The sequence below is a fragment of the Elephas maximus genome, chromosome 27, assembly GCF_024166365.1.
Source record: "Elephas maximus indicus isolate mEleMax1 chromosome 27, mEleMax1 primary haplotype, whole genome shotgun sequence".
NCBI classification, from domain to species: domain Eukaryota; kingdom Metazoa; phylum Chordata; class Mammalia; order Proboscidea; family Elephantidae; genus Elephas; species Elephas maximus.
The window spans coordinates 27393166-27418779 of record NC_064845.1 but is presented as its reverse complement, the minus strand read 5'-3'; the positions used below and the strand labels follow the sequence as shown (position 1 = coordinate 27418779).

General features: G+C 39.9%; 1 long non-coding RNA gene across 1 annotated transcript; it reads left to right on the top strand.

The window, feature by feature from the left end:
* Positions 1-1886: 1886 nt before the first annotated feature.
* LOC126068362 (uncharacterized) lies at positions 1887-25158 on the top strand. The gene is made up of 4 exons (XR_007515640.1): positions 1887-2603; positions 15091-15180; positions 22899-23002; positions 24813-25158. It is a non-coding gene; the product is annotated as an uncharacterized LOC126068362 (long non-coding RNA).
* Positions 25159-25614: the final 456 nt, after the last annotated feature.

The following is a 25614-nucleotide window of genomic DNA, read 5'->3' as shown; positions in this document are numbered from 1 at the left end:
AGGCGGCCTAGGTGGTTAGGGAACAAACAGAGGGAACTGGTTTGGCAGGAAGATGAATTCATATTTGGATATGTTGGGGTACTAGCAGGACATCTACATTGGAGAAGTGTTATAGTTGTTGTTAGTTGCCATCAAGTTGATTCCGACTCATGGCGACTCCATGTGTGCAAAGTAGAACTGGGTTTTCAAGGCTGTCGTATTTCATAAGCCGGTCATCAGGCCTGTCATCCAAGGCACATCTGGGTGAGTTCAAACTGTCAACCTTTCGGTTAGTATTCGAGTGTTTTCAGCGTCTGCACCACCTTGGGAATCCTAGGCAGTTAAATGTGAGGCTGGATTCAGAGAAAAATGTTTTAGGTGATAATTAATGTGAATGAGGTCACTCAAGGAATGAGCAGAGCTCGTGGTCAATGAGAGTGTAATGGAGACTATAGGATGAATAGAGGAAAGGAAACCTGAAATGAAGCTACAAGAGGTAGGAAGAAAGCTACGAGAGGCTGCTGTTACAGGCCAAAGTAGGGAAGAATTAGCTCAATTTTTCGTTAGCCTCTAGTTTTCCTTTTATCTAGTACATTGTTTTAAACTTTAACATGAAATTTTTTTGTTTTGCTTTTCCCATTTGCCTCATGGTCTTTACTACCTAAGCCAGTGTTTCCTAACTTGGACATATATCAGAGTCACTTGGTGAGATTAAATGCAGGTTCTTTGGGTCCTGGTAGACCTACTGAATGAGAATCACCTGGGATGATACCTTAGAATCTGTATTTTTTAAAAACTTCTGTGATAAAGACTTGCTCTTTACCAAGCTTGTTTCTTTGTATCCCTGATGCCAGCTAACCTATATTTACTAGTCCCTTTGCTGTTGGGGATGGCCATATGATTGGGATCTTTCCATAGGAAATTAAGCAGAAGTGTTGAGTGTCACTTTATCCACTGCAAATATGAAGCCCCCTTGATCGATCCTCTCTCTTCCCCACCTGCTATCTGGCAGTTGTAGGTATGACAGAGCAACATTGGAAACGAGGGGTCAAATAGAGCTGAGCATCTGTCAGCCTGCGTCGTCTCCACCCTCCTCAAACTGATCATTAACACTGATTTTGGTCTTTCTGTATGCAGGGATTAAAAATAAACTATTGTGTTATGCCACAGTTTTGGAATTTACGTATTATACCATCCATTGTTACATTAGCCAGTATGGTTTCTTAGATTACTATTGAAGGATCAGAGTTTGGGAACCATGGCCCTTTGTCTATGCCATTTGTATTTTTAAACTCATTTATATGGTAGGGTAGTCTTCAGTTTCAAACAACATATTGCATTAGGCAAATCTGCTGCAAAGACCTCTTTAAATTATTAAAAAACAAAGATGTCACTTTGGGGACTAAGGTGCACCTGACCCAAGCCATGGTATTTTCATTTGCCTCATATACATGTGAAAACTGGACAATGAATAAGGAAGGCTGAGAAAGAATTGATGCCTTTGAAGTACGGTGTTGACGAAGAATATTTAATATACCGTGAACTGACAGAAGAGCAGACAAATATGTCTTGGAAGAAGTAGCAGCCAGAATGCTCCCTAGAAGCGAGGATGGTGAGATCGTGTACTTCTGGCATGTTATCAGGAAGGACCAGTCCCTAGAGAAGGATATCATGCTTGGTAAAGTAGAGTGTCAGCAAAAAAGAAGACCCTCAACAAGATCGACAGGCACAGTGGCTACAACAGTGGGCTTAAACATAGCAAGGGTTGTGAGGATGGCACATTACTGGACAGTATTTCATTCTGTTGTACATAGGGTCGCTGTGAGTTGGAACTAACTCGATGGCACCTGATGACAATAGTCTTCAGTTGTTGACTTACAGGGACTGCAGGTAAATATTGTGTTTTTTCTGTAATAATTTTAATGGAAATGGTTTTGTTAACATCCTGATAATTTTATTAAATGACAAACATTTGCATGCTTACTGCCTCCTGGTCTTTGATGCTGGAGATACATCTATATATAAAACAAAGGGTCTGCCTTCTGGTATGGAATAAGGTGGACTCAGATAAGGGCAAGTGTCTTACCTGTACTTTGGAGCGCCAAGGGAGAAGTGGCTAATTGAACCCAAGGTGGAGTGGGTGGAGTCCTTCTCGATGTTTATATCCCTTTTGTAATATTGTTCTCTTTTGTACTCGTTGGACAGGAGTCATACATAACCTCTTTAAAATATCCCTTTAAACGAAAAAAAAAAAACCAAACCTGCTTCCATTGAATCGATTCCAACTCCTAGTGACCTTATAGGACAGAGTTTCCAAGGAGCGCTTGGTGGATTCCCTTTAGAAGATCAAAAACCACAAGGACATGTTTGGTAGATTTGTGTTCCGTGGGGTGTGCCGAATATGTGCCTTTTCTTAATCTCCATCACTAAGAAAATTATTTAAGAGAACTATAAATTTTAGTCTTGATGCAGATTATATTGTTAAATGTTGCCTGCAATTAACAAAGAAAAAAATGTAAAGAAAACCTTATTGATGATATTTACTCTTTCCCTCTTCCTTTGTAGGGAAATTTTGGATTGGGAATGGTGGAAGTCAGAAAGAACCTACTTTCTTCATAAACATGGTATGCGAAATCTGTGTAAGTTCCATAGGGTAAAATCACACAATTAATCAAACAGGACTTGGAAAGATCTATCTATCTGTCTCGACAAACCCATGGCTGTCCAGTTGATTCTGACATGACGACTCCATGTGTGTAGAGTAGAACTGCACCCTGTAGGATTTTCTCGGATGTAGTCTTTATGGAAGCAGATCTCCAGGTTTTTCTTCCGTAGTGCCACTGGGTGGGTCCGAACCTCCACCCTTATTTTTTTTTTTTAGTCTTTATGGAAGCAGATTGCCAGGTTTTTCTTCCGTAGTGCCACTGGGTGGGTCTGAACCTCCACCCTTAAGGTTAGTAGCTGTGTGTGTGTGTGTGTGTGTGTGTATGCATGCATGTGTGTGTGTAGACGGGTGCATTTGTATATGAATAAACAAGAGTCTTCTATATTGCATAGTTCTCTAAATACTTAAGGATTTCCCCCAGTTTTGAAAGCTTACACGCTAGGCAGTGTGTGGTTGCAGTGTCAAACTGGATCTTTACCAGCGTGTGGAAAGTGTTCCCAGGAGAACTATAAAAGGTTGAGCAAGTGAGAGCCACAACCTGGAGAAATAGGCGTGGCATGTTCTTGGAGTTTGTTGGACTTGTTTGTTAACAACAGTTGGCTTTTAAAGGGTATGTAAGCGACTGCAGCGTCAGTAGGGTTGAAACCAGGTGACTAGATCCAAGTAGCAAGTGTAATATTAGTTAGGCAAGACAGATAATTAGCCTAATCCGAGGTACGAGCAAGTAGTTAGAAACTAGCGTGTCTGTGAGAGCCTGCAGGATTCAAATAGGGAAGATGTCTGGGATCGAGAGACTTGAGTAAACGAGGCCAAGGAGCTATGTGACCTTGCAGACATTTTCATGTGATCTTATAGCAGGGACACTGAGAGAGAACCTGGTTAGAGTATTTCCTAATAGAGAAGCTAGTCAAGGGGGAAAATGAAATATGGGCCGTATGTCCTATAGAAATGTTTCTGTGTGATTGTGTATATGTTCAGTAACGGCGAATCTACTCACTTAACAATGGATGAACTTGTTATTTTAAAGAAACTTACTGTAAATGATTTAAAATATGAAGTCCTTTAATAGAATAAGTTATCTTTTAGCTTATCTTTTATCATAAAACTGAATTTCTGTATATCACCTTCACTTAAATTTAGCTGCTCTGACGGTTTGACTGTTAGAGTTGATCACTACGGAGACTATTTTGCATGTTCTCATGAATTACTGGAGTCCTGGTGCCATAGTGTTTAAGAACCCAGCTGCTAACCAAAAGGTCAGCAGTTTGAATCTACCAGCCACTCCTAGGAAACGCTGTGGGGCAGTTGTGCTCTGTCCTGTTGGGTCGTTATGAGTCAGAATCGACTCGACAGCCTCAAGTTTCAGGTTTGGTAAGTTATTGGCTTTAGAACCACCTATGTATTGGCTGTTGAACTGTTGCTTTTTAAATGTTCGTAATTAACTCGTTTGTATTTTCTCCTTACTGACAATATTTCACCTTCTAAGGCTTACAGATTCAATTAATTTTTTTTTTTTTTAAGGCTTAGAGATTCAATTAATGTCAAATGAGCTCCTTACCTGCTCACCTTGTGCCTCTCTTTGCTCCTTGGAGCCGCAGTTCTGAACTTGAAATTTCTTTTCTCTGACCACAGTTTCTTTCATTCTTGGTTCTTGCAGTGAACCTGAGCTTTGCTGTATTAAGCCTACTTCACTTAGTCGCTCGGTTCAGTTTGGCCACAAACTGACCTCTGGAGAAGCCTTGACCTTTTGATTTGCACAGTCCTGGTTAGAGCAGTGTTTTTCAAAGTGTATGCACTGCTAAAGGGGCAAGGTGGGCAAACCTCACCTTTGTCATTTCCTTGTCACCACTTACATGGCACTTTGTCTCTCTTACCCTGACCACCCAGAGTTAAACTAGACCTCATCCCTGGCCACCTAGGGCCAGGTCATTGGGTACCAGCCGTAGGCTCAGAAGTCTGCACAACTCCCATCACTTCAGACCAGCTGGCCCCTCTCTCTCTCTCTCTCTCTCGTCCCCTAGGACTAGCCTGTGTAACCTTTCTCTGTCACCCAGATGCCCAGACCTGGGTCGTCACAAATCTCTGTCCTGCTAGCCCCTGCTGGCTTATTGCCCCCTGGGTTTGCTAATTCTCTATAACTGCTTACAAAATTCACAGAAACTTTTTAATTTGTTGTTGTTGTGTGCTGCTGAGTTGATTCCAACTCAGAGCAACCCTTTTGACAGAGTATAACTGCCCTATAGGGTTTCCTAGGCCATAATCTTTATGGGAGCAGATTGCCAGGTCTTTTCTCCTGCGGAACCACTGGGTGGGCTCAAACCACTGGTTAGCAGCAGAGAGCTTAACCATTGTGCCACTAGGGCTCCTTTACTTGTACCTACATTTACCCATTTGTTATAATAAGAAAGAATACAAGCAAAGAAAGACTTCAGATAAGGTCTGGGAGAGGGCCTTGTGGCGCAGCGCAGAGACAGTCTCTGACTCTCATCTTTATCCTCCCATCTTGTCACCTGAGGATTATGTGCCTGATGATTTTATACATGGTGTTAGTTGATGAGGACTGAGGAGGGATGGCAGGAGCTGAGACTGGGGGAGGAAGAGTATATAGGGGCAATTCTAAACTAAGGGGCTTGAAATTTATTCTTACAGCTGTGGGGTGGTAGCCATTGGAAACGTTTATTTAGAGTTTTGTTGTTCAATTTGAGCCTTTAGGAACCGACTTTGCAAAGACTGGGCTCTGAATGCTTAGAGATGGCAGTGACAAATCACAGGTTCAAAGAGGAAGGTGAATCTGCCTTTTTCTCTGGAATTGGTCCTTCATTCTTTTGGGCAGTTAAAAGCTGTTTGTATCCAAAAAGCTACTTCATTGCAAGCACGAAATATTTACAAATTTGTGACAGAGTGATGTATAGTATATGGAGAGGGAATCATGAGAGCTCTCTGTGAGGTTTGTGCAGCAACAGTTTGAGAAAACCACTATTAAAGGAGACCCCGGCTGGTGCAAATGGTTAACGTGCTCAGCTCCTAACGGAAAGATTGGAGGTTGGAGTCCACCCAGAGGTGCTTTGGAAGAAAGGCCTGACAATCTTCTTACAAAAAAAAAGCCGTCGATAACCCTGTGGAGCACAGCTCTGCTCTGACATACGTGGGGTTGCCATGAGTTGGAATTGACTGGACAGCAACTGGTGTTTTGGTTTGTTACAGGCTGAACAGATTGCTTATTGTTTGTGTGTATGGAGTGGGGTGTGTACTGAAAGCCTAAACATCCTCTGGCATCTTATTTATTTTTGACTGTTCAAGGAAGGCTGGGCTGATAATAGCAGTGCCTTTTAGTAGTTGACATAACAGGGAAGTGTTTGGCCTTTTACTTCCCTGGAACCCACAGCTTTTTTTTTTTTTTTTTTTTTTAAACCATAGGTAAGCTAGGTAAGAGGCTTTGTACTTGCTTCTTAGAAGAAATTTAAGAGCAGTAAATTGACTGCCTTCAAATTTTTGCTACCAGTTCTTCACAGAAGTACAAAATGCAGAACCCTGCCTGATTCCTTTGTAAACAATCCTTGTGATTGTCAGCTTGCCAAGGAATGCTTTTTTCTTTTGAGTAATTTCTGGGGAATACCTTGCTTTGGATCACCCTTAGTTATTGCCCAAAGTTGCCTTCGGGAGTACAGGTGCTCTTTTCCCCGCTTATTCATAAAACCATTAAATTCTACTGTTTTCAGGAATTTAACATTGTTTTCATTGAACTGATGTAAGTTAAAATTGAAACGGTGAGAGAATTTACCTATTTAGTCTTGAGCTTAAAATTTCCCAAAGAGTAGGAGCCATAGTTTTGCCCACCACCAAACATAGAACAAGTAATTTTGAATGTATGGACATGATTATGTCATGGCCTTTCTAAATACAAAAATACAACTTTCACTTAGAACATTGAGTACTTTGATAATATCTTTACTGATATTGGTGAGAATGTAGTGAAATTGGTCCCATTATAGTTTTTTCTATTTGCCTTTTTTTTTTTTAGTTATGTTTTAGGTGAAAGTTTACAGAGCAAATTAGTTTCTCATTAAAGAATTAATAGACAAATTGTTTTAGGACATTGGGTGCCAACGCTTTGATGTGTCAACACTCTCCCCTTCACGCCGGGTTCCCTGTTTCCATTTGTTCGCTTGCCTGTCCCTTCCTGCTTTCTTTATCTTTGCTTTTGGGCTGGTGTGTTCATTTAGTCTCATAAACATGGTTAAATTATGCAGCCAGTCCCTCAGGTGTGTTATTGTCTGCCATATAGACTTGTCTCATCTTTGGCCTAAGAGGGAGCCTCTGGAGTACTTTTGTACTGAGTTAAAAGGGTATCCGGGGGCCATAGGCTTGTGGTTTCTCAAGGTTCTGTCAGACCAGCAAGTCTGGTGTTTTTTTGTATGTTTGAATTTGAATTTTGTTCTACATTTTTCTCCTGCTCTGTCCAAGGACCCTGTATTGTGATTCCTATCAGAGCAGTTGGTGGTGGAAGCCAGGCACCATCTAGTTGTTCTGGGCTCAGCCTGGCAGAGATTGTGGTAGTTGTGGTCCATTCGTCCTTTGGACTAAACTTTCCCTCGTGTTTTGTTTTTTTAATAGACTGAGGTAATCCTGTTTATTTGTCTACATGTTTATGGTGTCTCCCTGTACTGGAGTGTGAACTTTAAGAGGACAGGGACCATGTGTCTTTTATATATTGCTGTATCCCTGTCATGGATTGAATTATGTCCCCCTCAAAAATGTGTGTGTTTACTTGGTTAGGCCATGATTCCAGTATTGTGTGGTTGTCCTCCATTTTGTGATTGTAATTTTATGTTAAAGAGGATTAGGGTGGGATTTTAACACCCTTACCAGGTCACATCCCTGATCCAGTATAAAGGAAGTTCCCCAGGGATGTGGCCTGCACCACCTTTCATCTCTGAAGAGATGAAAGGGAGGTAAGCAGAGAGTTGGGGACCTCCTACCACCAAGAAAGCAGTGCCAGGAGCAGAGCTTGTCCTTTGGACCCAAGGTTCCTGTGTGAGATGCTCCCAGACCAGGGAAAGACTGATGACAAGGACCTTCCTCCAGAGCTGACAGAGAGAGAAAGCCTTCCTCTGGATCTAGCGCCCTGAATTTAGACTTTTAGCCTACTAGACAGTGAGAGAATGAATTTCTTTTTGTTAAACCCGTGCACTTGTGGTATTTCTGTTACGGCAGCACTAGATGTCTGAGACAATCCCTATCACTTATTATAGTGCTTTGTGTATAGTGGACACTCAAGTCATTGCTGAATGAATTCTGATCTGGTGTGGCTTACATGGTATCCTGACATATATTAAAAAAGCACCTCAGGTTATTTTGATGTGCACTCCCATGGTTGAGAAACCTTGGTCTATCTTCCCTCTCTAATCTGCGTTAAGATATAGAAGATATCACTCTTGAAATTGGTAATCTCATTTCCCTAGTAGGAAAAGTTTAATTTGGTAATGTTATTCAGGTGTTGTTTGTAGGTGGAACTCAGAATGGACAATTGCATTCCATCATCAAATAATTAAGTTTAGGAAAGGTGGGAAGATAGACCTAAAATTGAGTTTATTCCTTTTTTTTTTTTTTTTTTGTAAAAAAAAAAAACAGTCAAGGTTAGACTTCTTAGATGGTTTTCCTTCAAAACACTACTTCTCAATGTTGGGTAGGTTAGGATTTTGCTTCTGGGGGACATTTTGACGTCTGGAGACGTTTTAGATCCCTTGTGGTCAGTGGTTAAGCGATCAGCTGCTAACCAAGAGGTCAGCATTTCAAACCCAGCCCCTCTGCGGGAGAAGGATGTGGTAGTCTGCTTTTGTAAAGACTAAGAAAAAAGACTACAGCCTTGAAAACCTGATGGGACAGTTTTACTCTATCTTATAGGGTCACTATGAGTCGAAATGGTCTCCACTGGCAATAGGCTTTTTAGTTTTAATTTAAATATGCACATATCTTACATTTTAAAGACTTGTTTGTATATGTAAGTCAGTAGTTTTCAAAGTGTAGTCCTTGAACCCTTAGGAGTAAAACCTGTTCATATTAATACTAAAATATTATATGCCCTTTTCTCTTTGATGTTTGGATGAAAGATACAAAAGCAATGCTGAGTAAAACAGCTGATACCTTAGCAGGAAATCAAGGCAGTGGCACTGAATTGTCTAGTAGTGTGTATTCTTCTCTGTCATGAATACTTCACGTCATACAGTTAAAAAAAAAAAACCTCATTTTTCCTTCAGATTCTTTTTCAGTACAAATTAAATTTTACTCTACTTGGCTCTAGAGTATCTGTGTGATAAAATGGGTATGTGCTGCAGAGGAAAAGAATTTGTGTGATTGAGTTGCTAGCTCAGCTACCCTCCTCCCCATTTTCATGTAATATCTTCTTTAATTGAAAGAACAACTGAAAAACCATGGTTATTCAGACTTGGGTATTTGACAAACATTTCTTTGAAAATGAACAAAATGAACTTGTTACTAATAAAATTGGAGCTTTCAGGCAAAAATTAGAATTTGGGGAAATCTGTATGGGCCACCTTGAGCTTGATAGCATTCTAGTAAAGATATTTGTGGTAATAATGATAGTAATAGTGATATTATATAATGAACTGTGTCAACATTTGGAAGAACTGAATAACTCGGTAAACCAACATTTTCCAGATGGCGTTACGAAATCACACGTAGGTAAAGATCCCATTCAAAGAGCACGTTAGACAAATGGATTTTGTATGTGTGTGTGGTAAAATACGTATAACAAAACATTTGGCATTTCAACCATTTGTATGTATACAATTCAGTGACATTTATTACATTCACCATACTGTGCAGTTGTCATCCCTATCCATTTCCAAATTTTTTTGTTATCATCCTTAACAGAAACTCCGTACTCCTTAAGGAATAACTTTCCATTTTCCCCTCCCACCTGCCCTTAGTAAGCTCTAATAAACATTGATCTCTATGCATTTGCCTGTTCTAGGTATTTTATATAGGTGGGTCATACAATATTGTCCAGTGGTGTCTGACTTAGTTCACTCAGTATAATCTTTTCAAGGTTCATCCATGTTTTAACATGTATCAGAACTTCATATTTCTTCATGGCTGAATTACTGCATTGTATGGATTTCCCACATTTTATCCATTCATCTGTTGATGGATACTTAGGTTGTTTCCACTTTTTGGCAGTTGTTAATAATGCTTCCCCCACGTGTCTGTCATTTTGTCGTACTGTGGGGGCTTGCATGTTGCTGTCATGCTGGAAGCTCTGCCACTGGTATTCAGATACCAGCAGGGTCACCGATGGCAGACAGGTTTTAGTGGAGCTTCCAGACTGAGACAGACTAGGAAGAAGGACGTAGTGGTCTATTTCTGAAAAGAATTAGCCAGTGAAAACCTTATGGATAGCAGTGGAACATTGTCAGAGACTGTCCCAGAAGATGAGCTGCCTCCTCAGAGTAGAGTTAACTTAATGATGTGGATCGAGTCAAGCTTTTAGAACCTTCATTTCCTGATGTGGCACGACTCAAAATGAGAAGAAACAGCTGCGAACATCCATTAATAATTGGAACCTGGAATGTACAAAGTATGAATCTAGGAAAATTGGAAATCATAAAAAAAAAAAAATAGAACACGTAAGCATCAATGTCCTAGGCATTAGTGAGCTGAAAAGGACTGGTATTGGCCATTTTGAATCGGACAGTCGTATGGTCTGCTATGCCAGCAGCAACAACCTGAAGAGGAATAGCATTGCATTCATCATCAAAAAACGTTTCAGGATCTATCCTGAAGTACAATGCTGTGGGTGATAGGATAATATCCATACGCCTGCAAGGAAGATCAGTTAATGTGACCTACTTTTCAAATTTACGCACCAACCACTAAGGTCAAAGACGAAGAAATTAAAGATTTTTTACCAACTTCTGCAGTCTCCAATTGATTGAACATGCAATCAGGATGCATCGATAATTACTGGTGATTGGAATGCAAAAGGTGGAAACAAAGAAGGATTGGTTGTTGGAAAATATGGCCTCGGTGATAGAAACGACCCTGGAGATGGCAGGATAGAATTTTGCGAGACCAATGACTTTTTCATTGCAAGTATCTTTTTTGAATGACATAAGTGGCGATTATACACCCGGGCCTCACCAGATGGAATACACAGGAATCAAATCAACTACATCTGTGTAAAGAGATGATGGAGAAGCTCAGTATCATCAGTTAGAACAAGACCAAGGGCTGACTGCAGAACAGACGATCAACTGTTCATATATAAGTTCAAGTTGAAGCTGAAGAAAATAAGAACAAGTCCAAGAGAGCCAAAGTACAGACTTGAATATATCCCACCTGAATTTAGAGACCATCTCAAGAATAGATTTGACACATTGAACACTAATGACCAGACAAGTTGTGGAATGACATCAAGGACATCATACGTGAAAAAAGCAAGAGGTCATTAAAACAACAAGAAAGAAAGAAAAGACCAAAATGGATGTTAAAAGAGACTCTGAAACTTGCTCTTGAACATCAGGTATCTAAAGCAAATGGAAGAAGTGATGAAGTAAAAGAGCCGCACAGAAGATTTCAAAGGGTGGCTCCAGAAGACAAAGTAAAGTAACCTGGAGTTAGGAAACCAAAAGGGAAGAACATGCCGGATGTTTCTCAAGCTGAAAGATCTGAAGAAAAAATTCAAGCCTGGAGATGCCATACTGAAGGCTTCTTCTACAAGGAACATATTAGGTAACACAGGAAGCATCAAAAGACAATGGAAGGAATACACAGAGTCACTGTACCAAAAAGAATTGGTCAACAGAACCGATGGTACTGAAGGAAGAGGCTCAAGCTGCACTGAAGGTATTGGCAGAAAAACAAGGCTCCAGGAATTGATGGACTACCAGTTGAGATGTTTCAACAAACAGATGCAGTGCTGCAAGTGCTCACTTGTCTATGCCAAGAAATTTTGGAAGACAGCTTCTTGGCCAGCCAACTGGAAGAGATCGGTATTTGTGCTCCTTCCAAATAAAGGTGATCCAACTGAATGCAGAAATTATCCAACAGTATTATTAATATCACACGCAAGTAAAATTTTGCTGAAAATCATTTAGAATGAGCTGCAGCAGTATATCAACAGGGAACTGCCAGAAATTCAAGCCAGATTCAGAAGACGAGGTGGAAAGAGGGATATCATTGCTGATGGCAGATGAATCTTGGTTGAAGTCAGAGATAACCAGAAAGATGTTTACCTCTGTTTTACATTCACTGAGCAGAGGCATTTGACTGTGTGGATTATAACAAATTATGGATGATTGCCAAGAATGGGGATTCCAGAACACTTAATTGTGCTTGCGAGGAATCCGTACATAGATAAAGAGGCAGTCGTTGGAACTGAACAAGGGGATACCGCGTTGTTCAAAGTCAGGAAAGGTGTGTGTCAGGGTTGTATGCTTTCACCATATTTATTCAATCTGTATGCTGAGGAAATAATCCAAAAAGATGGACCATATTAAGAAGAATGAGGCAACAGGATTGGAGGAAGACTAGTTAAACAATCTGCAATATGCAAATGACAAAACCTTGCTTGCCGAAAGTGAAGAAGACTTGAAGCACTTACTGATGAAGATCAAAGACTACAGTCTTCAGTATGGATTATACCTCAACATAAAGAAAACAAAAATCCTCACAACTGGGCCAGTAAGCAGCATCATCATAAACAGAGAAACAATTGAAGTTGTCAAGGATTTCATTTTACTGGATCCATAATCAACACCCATGGAAGCAGCAGTCAGGAAATCAAAGGACACGTTGAGTAAATCTGCTGCAAAAGACCTTTTTAAAGTGTTAAAAAGCAAAGATGTCACCTTATAGACTAAGGTGGGTCTGACCCAAGCCATGGTGTTTTAAATTGCATCTGCATGCGAAAGCTGAACAGTGAATATGGAAGACTGAAGAAGAATCAATGCCTTTGAATTAATGGTGTTGGTGAAGAATATTGAGTATACCATGGACTGCCAGAGGAACGAACAAATCTCTCACGGAAGAAGTACAACCAGAGTTCTCCTTGGAAGCAAGGATGGCAAGACTTCTCTCATGCTTTGGATATGTTCTCAGGAAGGATCAGTCCCTGGAGAAGGACATCACGCTTGGTAAGGTGGATGGAGGGTCAGTGAAAGACCCTCAACGAGGTGGATTGACACAGTGGCTGCAACAATGGGCTCAAACATAGCAACAATTGTTAGAATGGCACAGGACTACACAATTTTTCGTTCTGTTTTCCATAGGGTCACCATTAGTTGGAACCAACTCGATGGCATTTAACAACAACAACAACAATAATAATGCTCCAGTGAACATTGGTAAGCAGGAAACTAAGACCCTGAGTCTTAGGCTGGGTGTTCTAGAGAAGCAAATCCAGTAAAGCGGATAAGTACATATAGAGAGAGATTTGTGTGAAGGAAATGGCTGATGTGGTCGTAGAGGCTGGAACATCCTAAATCCGTGGATTAGGCTGGAGACTTCTCATGAATCACATAGCGGCAGGGCTGGGGAACCCAAAATGGGCAGGCAAGACGGCAGGTAAGCTGCTAGCTCAAGTCCCAACAACTGGAGGTCAGACAAACAGGAGCCACCTGCAGAGTCCAGAATGAGCAAAAGTCCATGACCCTTGCCAGAAAGTCTACCTATATTGGTTACAGGCCACACCCCCAAGGAAACTCCCTTTCAACTGATTGGCGACTCACAGCAGATCCCATCATTGAGATGATTACATTACATCAGATCTTATCATGGAAGTGATTACATCATTATACGACTGCCAAACCACTGAAAGTCACGGCCCAATCAATTTGAAACACAACCATAATGATCACACCCTGCTTTCAAGTCTTTTGGGTAGGTATATACCTAACAGTGCAACGGCGGAGTCATATGGTAATTCTGTTTAACTTTATGAGGAACCACCAAAGTTTTCCACAGCAACTACACCATTTTACATTCCCACCAACAATTGATTAGGGTTCCAATTTTTCCATATCTTTGCCAACACTTCTTATCTTCCATTTTTCTGGTAATAGTTATCCTAGTGAGAGTGAAGTGGTATTGTGGTTTTGATTTGCGTTTCCCTAATGATTAATGACGTGTCAAGCATCTTTTTTTCCCTTAAGTTAAAATATTTTTTTGTTTATTGTACTTTAGGTGAAGATTTACAGAGCGAACTAGTTTCTCATTTAACATTTAATACACATACTGTTCTGTGACATTGGTTGCCAACCCCATGACATGTCAACACTCTCCCCTTCTCAGTCTTGGGTTCCCCATTACCAGCTTTCCTGTCCCCTGCTGCCTTCTTGTCCTTGCCCCTGGGGTGGTGTGCCCTGTTAAGTCTCCTTTTGTTTTATGGGCTTGTTTAATCTTTGGCTGATGGGTGAACCTCAGGAATGATGACTTCATTACTGAGCTAAAAGTGTGTCTGTGGCCATACTCTAGGGGTTTCTCCAGTCTCTGTCAGGCCAATAAGTCTGGTCTTTTTTTGTGAGTTAGAATTTTGTTCTGCATTTCTCTCCAACTCTGTCTGGAACCCTCTGTTGTGATCCCTGTCAGAGCAGTTGGTGATGGTAGGTGGGTACCATCTAGTTGTGCTGGACTTAGTCTGGTGGAGGCTGTGGTAGTTGTGTTCCATTAGTTCTTTGAGTTAATCTTTCCCTTGTGTCTTTGGTTTCCTTTATTCTCCCTTGTGTTGAGCGTCTTTTTATGTGCTTATTGACTGTATGTTCTTTAGAGAAATGTCTGTTCAAATCCTTTGCCCATTTTTAAATTTGGTGGTTTGTTTTTTGTTGTTAAGTTGTAGGGTTTTGTTTTTTTTTTTAATATTCTGGGTACTAAACCCTTATCAGATACATGGTTCCTAAATATTTTCTCGGATTCTGTAGGTTGTTTCTTAACTTCCTTGATAAAATCCTTTGGAAGTTTTTACATTTGGAGAACTGGATTTATCTGTTTTATCTTTTGTTACGAATGCTTTTGGTGTTATATCTTAGAATCCACTGTCGGAAACTGGATCCCAAAGCATGTTTTATTCTTAGCATTTTAAGCTTTTAGTTCTGACATTTAGATCATTGATCTATTTTGAGTTAATTTTCATACATGGTGTGTGGTATGGGTCCAATGTCATTCTTTTGCAATCTTTTTCTCAGCACCATTTATTAAAAACTATTCCCCAATTGAATGCAGTTGGCACCTTGTAAAAAAATCAGTTGACCATAGAAAATGAATTTATTTCTGGACTCCCAATTCTATTTAATTTCTTTATATCTTTGTCATTATAAAAAAAAAATAAAAAAAGTTGTCATTATACCAGCACCAAATTGTTTTGATTACTGTAGCTTTATACTAGTTTTTGAAATAGAGAAGTTTGAGTCCTCTTTGTTTTTATTTTTCAGGGTTGCTTTGGCTATTCGGAGCCCCTTGCAGTTTCATATGAATTCAAGGATTGAGTTTCCCATTTCTGCCAAGAAACTGTTGGAATTTGTGTAAGGATTGCATTGAATCTGTTGATTGGTTTGAGTAGTATTGACATTTTAACAATATTAAGAACGTGGAGTGTGTTTTCATTTATTTAGGTGTTTAATTTCGTTCAGCAATGTTTTATGGTGTTCAGTTAAAAGTCTTTGTCCTCCCTGGTTAAATTAATTCCTAGGTATTTTATTCTTTTAGATGTTTTTGTCTATGAAATAGTTCTCTTTTTTTTCCTTGCCTCTTTAAAATAGTCTTTTGTTGTTCTTGTTGCTGAGAGTATATGCAGCAAAATATATACCAATTCAACACTTTCTGCGTGTACAATTTAGTGACACTGATTACATTCTTTGAATTGTGTAAGCATTCTCACCCTCCTTTTCTGAGATAATCCTCCCCCATAAGCATAAACCCTAAGACTCCTACATAATCTTTTGAATCGTGTTGTCAGTTTGATCCCACATAAATAAGTCTTCAAAGAACATAATGCTCAAGGCATTCTTTACTAGTTAAGCTAAAGTATTGTTTGGTTTTAAGAAGACTTCAGGGGATATTTTTGGTTTTAAGTTTAAAGGTTATCTTAGGGTAGTGATTTCAGAAGTTTGTCCATCCCCCATGGCTCCACAAAGTCTGGAGTCTCTGAGATTTGAAGTTGTGTTCTGCATTTTTCCCACTTTTGATCAGAATTCTTCTGTAGAATCTTGGATCAAAATGTTCAGTAGTGATAGTCAGGCACCATCCAGTTCTTCTGGTCGCCTGGCAAATGAGAGAGTTGTTCATGGGCGCAATTATCCATGCATTCCATTTCCACCTCCTGTGCCTGACTCTCCTTCTTCTCTTTCTCCTGGCAAATAGTTACCAGTTGTTGTGCCTTGGATGGCAGATTGCAAGCTTTGAAGACCCCAGCCACTACACAGCAAACAGGAAGGTAGAACAAAAGCACTGAACACAGTATTAGGCCAGTTAACTTGGATGTCGCATGAAACCATGACCCTAAACTTCTGAACCAAGGAACCAAATCCCAGGAGGTATTTGGTTGTACAGAAGCAGCCTTAGCAGCTCCTCTCTTTTTGTCGTTGTTTTGCTGTTTTTGTAAACATATCTGTTGCACAACTTTTGCCAATTCAGCTTTTTACAGGTATGCACCTTAATGACAGCAGTTTCATTAATTGGCTGTGTAACTTTGACTTTAACGAATATAATTTTTCCATCTCCGTAACCCAAACCTTGGTTCCTTATAAGCAGTGACCCTCTTTTTTCCCCTGCTTCCTGCCCCAGTAGCCACTAAGGAACTTTGGTCTGTATGCTTTTGCCTTTTCTTATCTTTTTCTATAAGTGAGGTCATACAATATTTATCTTTTTATGATCGACTTGTTTCACTCAGCATAATGTCTTTAAGCTCCATCCATATTAAAGCATGTATCAAGACTTCATTTCTCTTACTGACTGAATGGTATTCCATTGTATGTATGCACCACATTTTTGTTTATACATTCATCTGTTGATGGGCATTTAAGTTGTTTTGGCTGTTCTAAATAGTGCTGCAATATACATTGGTGTACAAGTCTCTCTTTGAGTCTCTGTTTTAAAGTCTTTGTGGTATATGCCTAGGGGTGGAATTGCCAGGTTATCTGATAGTGTTTTGAGGAACTGCTACATTGTTTTCCACAGTGGTCCTACCATTTTGCATTCCACCAGCAATGGATAAAGGTTCCAATTTCCCCACATCCTTGCCCTGCCCATATTTGCTACTTTGGTTTTTTTTTTTTAAGCCAACCTAAACAAACAAAAACCCGTTGCCTTTGAGTAGATTCCAACTCATTGCAGCCCTATAGGACAAAATAGAACTACCTCATAGGGTTTCCAAGGACCAATTGGTGGATTCGAACTGCTGACCTTTTGGTGAGCAGCTGAGCTCTTAGCCATTATGCCACCAACCTGACAGAAGTGAAATGCACCCTCACTGTGATTTTGATTTGCATCTCTTGATGACTAATGATGTTGAGTATCTACTCATGCGTTTGTTGACCATTTGAATGTCTTTTTTGGTGAAATGTCTATTCAAGACCTTTGCCCATTTTTTGATTGGGTTGTCTTTTTGTTGTTAGATTGTTGAGACTTTATATGTATTTTGGGTTTTAGATTCTTCTCAAATATATGGCTTCCGAAGATATTCTCCCAGTCGATAGCTTGCCTTTTCACTTTTTGGTAAAGTGTTTTGATGAACAGAAACCTTTAATTTTTATGAGGTCCCATTTATCTATTTTACCTTTTGCTGTTTGTGTTCCTGTTATTGTTTGGGTAATCCACTGTTCAAAACTAGGCCCAACAGCATTGCCTCTGCATTTTCTTCTAACAATGTTATGGCTTTAGTTTTCACATTTAGGTTCTTACTCCATTTTGAATTTGTTTTTGTATATGGTGTGAGGCATGGATCCTGTTTCATTTTTCTGCATGTGGAAATTCAATTTTCCTAACACCATTCATAGAGGAGACTTTTCTTTCCGTATCGAATGGAACTTAGTTAGCACCCTTATCCAAAATCAGTTGATCACAGATGTGTGGATTTATTTCTGGACTCTCAATTCTATCCCATTGATTCGTGTTCTGTTGTTACACTAGTACCAGACCGTTTTGATTGCTGTAGCTGTATAATATGTTTTCTATTGGTCAAATTTTGATGTCCTATCAAAGAAGAATATCCACAGTCTGAAAAGGCTGTTTCCTGTGAGTACAGATTTTCTGCATGTTCTTGAATGAAGACAATTTATTTCAACACATTAAATGAAGAAATGGCTATGAGACACCAACTTTTTTCTTTTGAGACATTAAAGAGTTTTTTAAAAATGTGAAACTGTGCTACTCTTTTCACAAAATTCTTTTGAAGGTAATTATTTTCACAGAAAATTTATTTCTGTTAATAGGTAAATGATATTTTATTATGAAATGAATTTAAAAATAGTTTTAAAAAATGTTTAGTTTCAATTTGGAGTACAGTAAACATTAGTAGATACAACCCACATGAGCAAACTTCTTTGAGGAACTCAGTAATCTGTACATGTGGAAGGGTCCTCTTAACAACCGTTTTTAAACCAGATAGTCTCCTAAGAGTTGTCCCTCAGATATTGTTGAACGTCAGTTTGTGTCTCTTGTTAGGCTAGTCTGCCATTGATGAGGCGATTGAATTGGGCTTTGAAGGAAAGTTTTGGCCTTTCATTTAAGACTTGAATATAGTTTTAACATACAAAATACATGACGGAACTTAAATTGATGGTTACGTTTTGAGTTCATATGGCTAAAGAAAGTGTTACCTGCAGAGCAAATGAGTGGATAATTATATCCGGAAGAAAAAGAAAAGAATTTCAGAAAGTGATGAATAAAAAATACTGAACTGTGAACTGCAAGTAATTGTGGAACAAGCATTGTCTGAAACTGTTGGATTCTGGCTCATAGTGACCCTAAGCATTATCTTAATGGGAATCTTAATTAGACAAACAAGATTAGGTTTAGTAAACACCTTAAATGAAAGAGATTGCAAAGTATAAGTGGGGGCACAATAGGAGTATTTTAATTACTGATAACACTACAGATTTACCCAACAATAAAGAAATAGAAGTAATAGTTTATTTGTTTCTATGAACTAACTCTGTGTTTGAGTAAATTGTTGGTAGGTACTATGAAAGTTAATTGTGGGGAACATTTATGAGAACCTTACTGAAGGTAATTTAGAGAAGAGACTTCACAGATTTTTTTTTTTTAATCTGTATAAAATTAATCAGGATTACCTTGACTTAAGGAGTCCTGATCGTGCAATGGTTAAGGACGCAGCTGCTAGCTAAAAGCAATGAACAATCTGACAAGGAAATTTAGAAAACAATTCCATTTTCAATGATATCTTAAATAATACAATACCAAGGAATTAATTTAACCAGAAAGGTGAAAACAGTGTACGCTGAAAACTGTAGAAAAACATCATTGAAAGAAATTAAAGAAGATCTGAATAAAGGGAAAGACGCTTCTTGGATTGGAAGGCTTAATATTGTTAAGATAGAAATACTACCCAAAGTGACTTAGAGATTCAACATGATTCCTATCAAAATGCCAATAGTCTTTATTGCAGAAGTAAAAAAGCCAATCCTCAAATTCATATGGAATTGCAAAGAGCCCCCAATAGCCAAAGCAATCTTGAAAAAGAACAACAAAGTAGGAGGACTCACACTTCTATTTCAAAATGTACTATAAAGCTATAGTAATCCAAACAGTCTGGTACCAGTATACAGATAGAGATGTAGAGCAACAGGCTAGAATTGGGAGTCCAGAAATAAACGCATGTATCTGTGGGCAACTAGTGTTGAACTACGGTGCCAAGTCCCTTCAGTGGGGGAAAAAACAGTCTCTTCAACAAAGATGCTGGGACCGTTGGATCTCTCTATCCACAAGATTGAAGTTTGACTCGTATCTCATACCATATATAAAGATTAAACCAAAATGGATCAATGACTAAGTGTAAAAACTAAAACCGTGAAACTCTTAGAATAGGGATAATGCTTCAGGGCCTAGTTTTTGACAGTGGATTCTTACATATGACACCAAAAGCATGAACACTAAAAGATAAAATAGATAAATTGGACTTCATCAAAATTAAAAGCTTCTGTGCATCAGAGAAATTTATCAAGGAAGTAAAGAAACAACCTACAGAATGGGAGAAAATATTTGGGAAGCATGTAATATCCAGAATATATATTAAGGCACAGTGGTTAAGAGCTAAGGCTGCTAACCAAAAGGCTGGCCGTTTGAATCCACCACTTACTCTTTGGAAACCCTGTGGGGCAGTTCTACTTTGTCCTATAGAATCGCTGTCAGTCAGAATCAACTTGATGGCAACGGGTTTGGGTTTTATCTGTGGTGACTCAGTGGTAAAATTCTCAACCTCGATGTGGGAGACCCCTGTCTGTCAATGGAGATTTGCTGAATATGATGCCGAATAGGTTTCCGTGGAGCTTCCAGACTAAGATGAACTAAGAAAGGCCGGTGGCAATCTTCTGAAAAATCAGCTAATGAAAACCCCATGGATCACAGCGGTCCATTCTGCAACCGATCATGTGAGTGGTGTAGGACTAGGCAGTATTTTATTCCGTTGTGCATGGGGTCTCCATGAATCAGAGGCAGACTCAACAACAGCTGACAGCAAGAACAACAGCAACAACTCAACAACAAAAAGACGAACAACTCAGTTAAAAAATGGGCAAAGGACTTGACTAGACATTTCATTAAAGAACTATCCAAATGGGCAATAAGCATATGAAAAGATGCTCAAAGGCCATTAGTCATGGTTGTTAGTGGCCATTGAGTCAAGTTGCTAGCATTCCACCCTGACTTACGGAGACCTCATCCACAACAGAATGAAATGCTGCCTGGTCTTGTGCCGTCCCGTCCCCATGATGAGTTGCAGATCGGCAGGCTTTTCCTCCTAGTCCGTCTTAGTCGGGAAGCTCCACTGAAACGTATTCAGCATCATAGCAACACACAAGCCTCCGCTGACAGACAGGCGGTAGCTGCACATGAGGTGCATTGGCCTGGAATCAAACCTGGGTCTCCTGCATGGAGGGCAAGAATTCTACCCCAGAACCGCCACTACCCCCTTATAATGTTTCATGGCATCTTCAGATTTCGTGTGCTTGAAATTAAATTTATCGTCTTCCTTTCCCCGAAAATTCTGTTACTCTCTGTGTTTGCCTCGTTGGTGAATGGTGCTATCATCTGCTCAGTTCCAGAAGTCATAAATTCAAAAGTCGTTCTTAACTCCTCCTTCCATCACCCTCCCATAGTCACTTGATTACTAAGTTCTGTTAATTCTGTCTTAATATCCTAGAAATCGTGCCTCTGCTTTCATCCCTTCTGCTATGGTTCAGGTTCTTATTTGAACCATTGACTACTGCATCAGCCTCTTAATTGCCGTTCTGGACTTTAGGCTGACTCTTTGTTCTTTCTTGTTAGTGTATTCAATTATTAATATTTCTGAGATACAAATTTCAAGAGTCACATCCATGGTTAAAATTTTCAATTATTGGCCATCACCTTCATGATAATAGTGGCATTAAATATAGCTAAGTGCATAACTTATTGTGGTGCAGTGAATAAATATGGCCCTTGTAGCATGGTCTTTGTAACTCCTACCAAATGACTGGGTGAGACTATGCGAATGAGGTGCTTGTGACCCACCAAACGGATTGGCAAGTTTGCTAACTATATAAATAAGGCGCATGGCACCTTGTGGGGGTACAACCATGCAGATAGGTGTATGCAGCCCTAATGAGGGGATTGGTCAGTTTTTCCATCTGACTAGGCTTAAAATGAGCCATCCCGGAGGTGGGAAGAGAGGATTTCAACACCACCAGGAAAGAAGAGTCAAGAGTGGAGTGCATCCTTGGACCCAGGATCCTTGTGCTGAGATCCTCCTAGATTCAGGAGACAGACAGAGAGCTGTGACACCAGAGATGGTGAGAAACAGCCGCAGAGAAATGGTGGCAGCAGAGGCAGCAGAACCAGGAGACTGGCAGGAGACGGCGAAGTGGGCTTCCCAAGCCACAGAGCAAGAGAGTTGAGCACCTTTGGACTGGAGGCTTACTGGCAGAGTGGGGTGCCTCCGGCTACTTATCGGCAGAGCTAAAAGAGCTTTGTAACACTTACCTGAATAGGGCAGAGGCCAAGGGGCCAGAGAAAGATGTGCCTGCAAAGACACTGAGAAGAGACTGTCCTGATCAAAGAACTGTATCCTGAGCATTCCTGAACCTGAATTGTAACCTGTTACTTCCCTAATAAACTCCATAATTATGAATATTGTCTGTGAGTTCTTTGTGGTCATTGCAACAAATTATTAAACCCAGCAGAGGAGTAGAGAGTGCCGTGGAAGGGACGGTTGGTGTCATAATTGGTAAAAAGGTTGAAAGGTGGAGGCATGTCTGATTCCTGCCTTGTAAGAACCAGCATGGGCTGTTGATTTTGATTCTCCTTCTCGTATGTGAAGTTAGAGGAGGTCAGATGCCCCGCCATGCCATTTTTACACTTGTGTTGTCTGATTTTATTCTTTGAACAGTCCTTTGCTACTTTCCTGGTTGCACAGATGAGGAAATTGAGACCTAGATTTAAACCCAGGACTGTCTGTCTTTAGTTTATGCTCTTAGGCACTTTCTTATGCTACTTATGTAGGATATTCCAGACCCCTTGTGTTGTGGCCCTTACCCACTTGTCTAGTGTCTACTTGACATTTTTTAAGGTAACTTCCTTGAGGGCAGAGATCATATCCCACACCAAGCATTTTCTTAAAACATAGTTCCACTACCCACTGCCGTCGAGTCGATTCCGACTCATAGTGACCCTGTAGGACAGAGTAGAACTGCCCCATCGAGTTTCCAAGGAAACATAGTAGGCACTTGGTAAATTTTTGTTGAATGAGTGTTAAGCAGTGATGAATAACAGGGGACAGTGAGACTAGCCCAGTGTAGAAAGACATGAAAGAGGCATCTGAAGAAAAGGATTCCTCTGGCTGGCCATGCTCATAAACTGTCAGCCTTTGGGTTAAAGCAAAATAGTGAGAGGTAACCAAATGAGGGAAATGAAATCCAGAAGGGGTGATTAAAAGAGAGAAACTTTCTGTTTTTGACTTGAATGAATTGTGTCCTAGGGTTGTAAGAACCTGAAAATGAAGCCTCTAAATACCCTTTTATGTTTTTAGGACTTGTGGAATTAAAGAGAGAGATGCCTGAAAACTAGAGACAGAGAAGTATATTTTTCAGAAAGGGGAAGAAGGAAGACTATAGAGCTTGATATGGTCCTCAGGTGAGAATCTAGAATAAATTACTTAAAGGATAAATTGTTTCCAGGAGAGGTGAAGCACTAATCATTAAGAAATAGCCTGAATTCATTAAGAAATAAACAAAACAGCGGAGCCTTCTTTTTGCACATGGAGCCTGTTGTTTTCCGTCCATTGGATGAGATATAAGGTTTACTCATCAAAAGCACAGATGGCACAGATCATGGGAGGGAGAGGGTGTTAGCTAGGATGGGCTAGATTCTGCTGTAGTAATAACCTCAAATTTTGGTGCTTAAAAACAAAAGAGATTTATTTTTTAAATAATATATTTTTGGTGATTCCAATTCAACAGGTTTCACACATACTACTTAATGACATTGGTTACATTCTTGTTTTCCCCCCCATTATTGCATAGGGTGTATTTGTTTTTACAAAAGTAGAATGACTATAACAACACCGATCTACAATGCGTGATATGGTCACTGTGCCCCATCCATACTTCTTGGGACCACAATATCATTTTTAAAATTTTATATTGTTGTTGAGAATATGTACAGCAAAACATACACCCATTCACCACAATTCAGTAACATTGATTACATTCTTTGAGTTATGTAACTCTTCTCACTCTCCTTTTCGTTTCTGAGTTGTTCCTCCCACATTAACATAAGCTCACTGCCCCCTAAAGTTCCTATCTAATCTTTTGAGTTGCTTTTGTTACTTTGATCCCATATAGTCCTTCAAAGAGCACAATGCTCAAAGCAGACATTTTTTTACTAGTTAAGCTAGACTATTGTTCAGTTTTAGGAAGACTTCAGGAGATTTTTTTTGGTTTAAGGTTTAAAGATTATCTCGGAGCATTAGTTTCAGGGATTCATTCAGCCTCCATGGCTCCAGAAATTCTGGATTCCATGAGAATTTTAAATTCTTTTCTGCATTTTAAATTTTAAATTCTTTGCTGCTAACCAAAAGGTCTGTGGTTCAAATCTACCAGGTGGTCCTTGGAAACCATATGGGGCAGTTCTACTCTGTCCTATAGGGTCACTATGAGTCGGAATCAACTCGACGGTAACTTTTTTTTCCTGCATTTACCCTGTTTTGATCAGGATTCTTCTATAGACTTTTTGCTCAAAATGTTTGGTCATAGTAGCCAGGTACCATCCAGTTCTTATGGTCTCATGGCAACCAAAAAAAAAAACCCTGATGCCCTCAAGTCTATTCTGACTGATAGCAACCCTGTAGGACAGAGTAGAACTGCCTCATAGGGTTTCCAAGGAGTGGCTGGTAGATTTCAACTGCCAACCTTTTTGGTTAGCAGCTGAGCTCCCCACCAGTTATTCATGGAGGCAATTAGCAACTCATTCCATATCTCCTCCTGTTCCTTATTCTCCTTCTTCCTCTGTTGCTCTAGGCGAATAGAGACCAATTGTTGTGCCTTGAATGACCACTTGCAAGCTTTTAAGAACCCAGGCACTATGCAAGGAACCAGGAGGTAGAAAAGAAGCACTAAACATGTTATTAGGCCAATTAACGGGGATGTCGTGTGAAACTGCGACTCATGATGACCCAGTATATGCAGAGTAAAACTGTTCTCCACAAGGTTTTCAAGACTGTGGCCTTTCTGAAGCAGATCACCAGGCCTATCTTTCAAGGTACCTCTGAGTGGGTTTGAACTGCCAGTCTTTCAGTTAGCAGTCAAGCACTTAATCGTTTGCACCACCCAGGGACTCCTGAGATATCGTACCCACTGTTTTTAATGACCTCAGGAGATGGTGAATTTTATCTCTCTGGGTAATCTCTCTGGCATTAACCAGAATTTTTTTTTTTTTTCTTTAGCTTTAAGGCCGTACAACCCACCATACATTGGGCCACCTCACAGGAAACTGATCAAGAGAACAGGAGACATTCAATGAGAGTTTTCTTTCTTGGTGTTTCAGGAGAACTAGAAAGAGTCACAGCCTTTCCTTAATGTTGATGTATTTATTGAGGAGGAAAGAAATTATGTAACAGGGAAGTGCGGGGCACTGTTTGAGAACTTGGTCTTACCTGGCTAGTTATGGAACATTCTTATGCCTTGTTTAAGGATTTCTTTTTTATTTTTCAGGATTTGTTTTCAGGAAGACAGGAGGAAAGGAAGACATCTCAGGATCCCATTTCAAGGGTCCTTTGGCTACATTTCCACTGTCAGAACGTTTTCTCCAAGAGTTCTGGGCCAGACACCTGGATTTCCAGATGGGTTTTGTAGCCAAGGAGATTTTAGAGAGGGGAGGTATTTCAGTTATGTAGAAAAGTTCAGTTATCTAAAGAATTTATTTTATAAAATACCATAAATCTTTGTGACCTAAAACAACAGCCATTTATTACTTTTCATGATTTTGTGGACTGACTGGTATCAACTGAGTGGTTTTGTTCTGCATGGTGTAGCTGAGGTCACTCATGGGCTACATTTAGCTGGAAGCCCGGCTGGGACTAGGACATCTAAGATGGCCTCTCATCCTCTAATACCTCTCACCATTTGGCAATGTAGCCCAAGTTTCTTCATACCATGGCATTTAGCTTCCAAGAAGGAATATTTCAAGAGGACAAGCCCCAATATGCAAGCACTAATCAAGCCTCTGCTGGCATCATTTTGCTAATG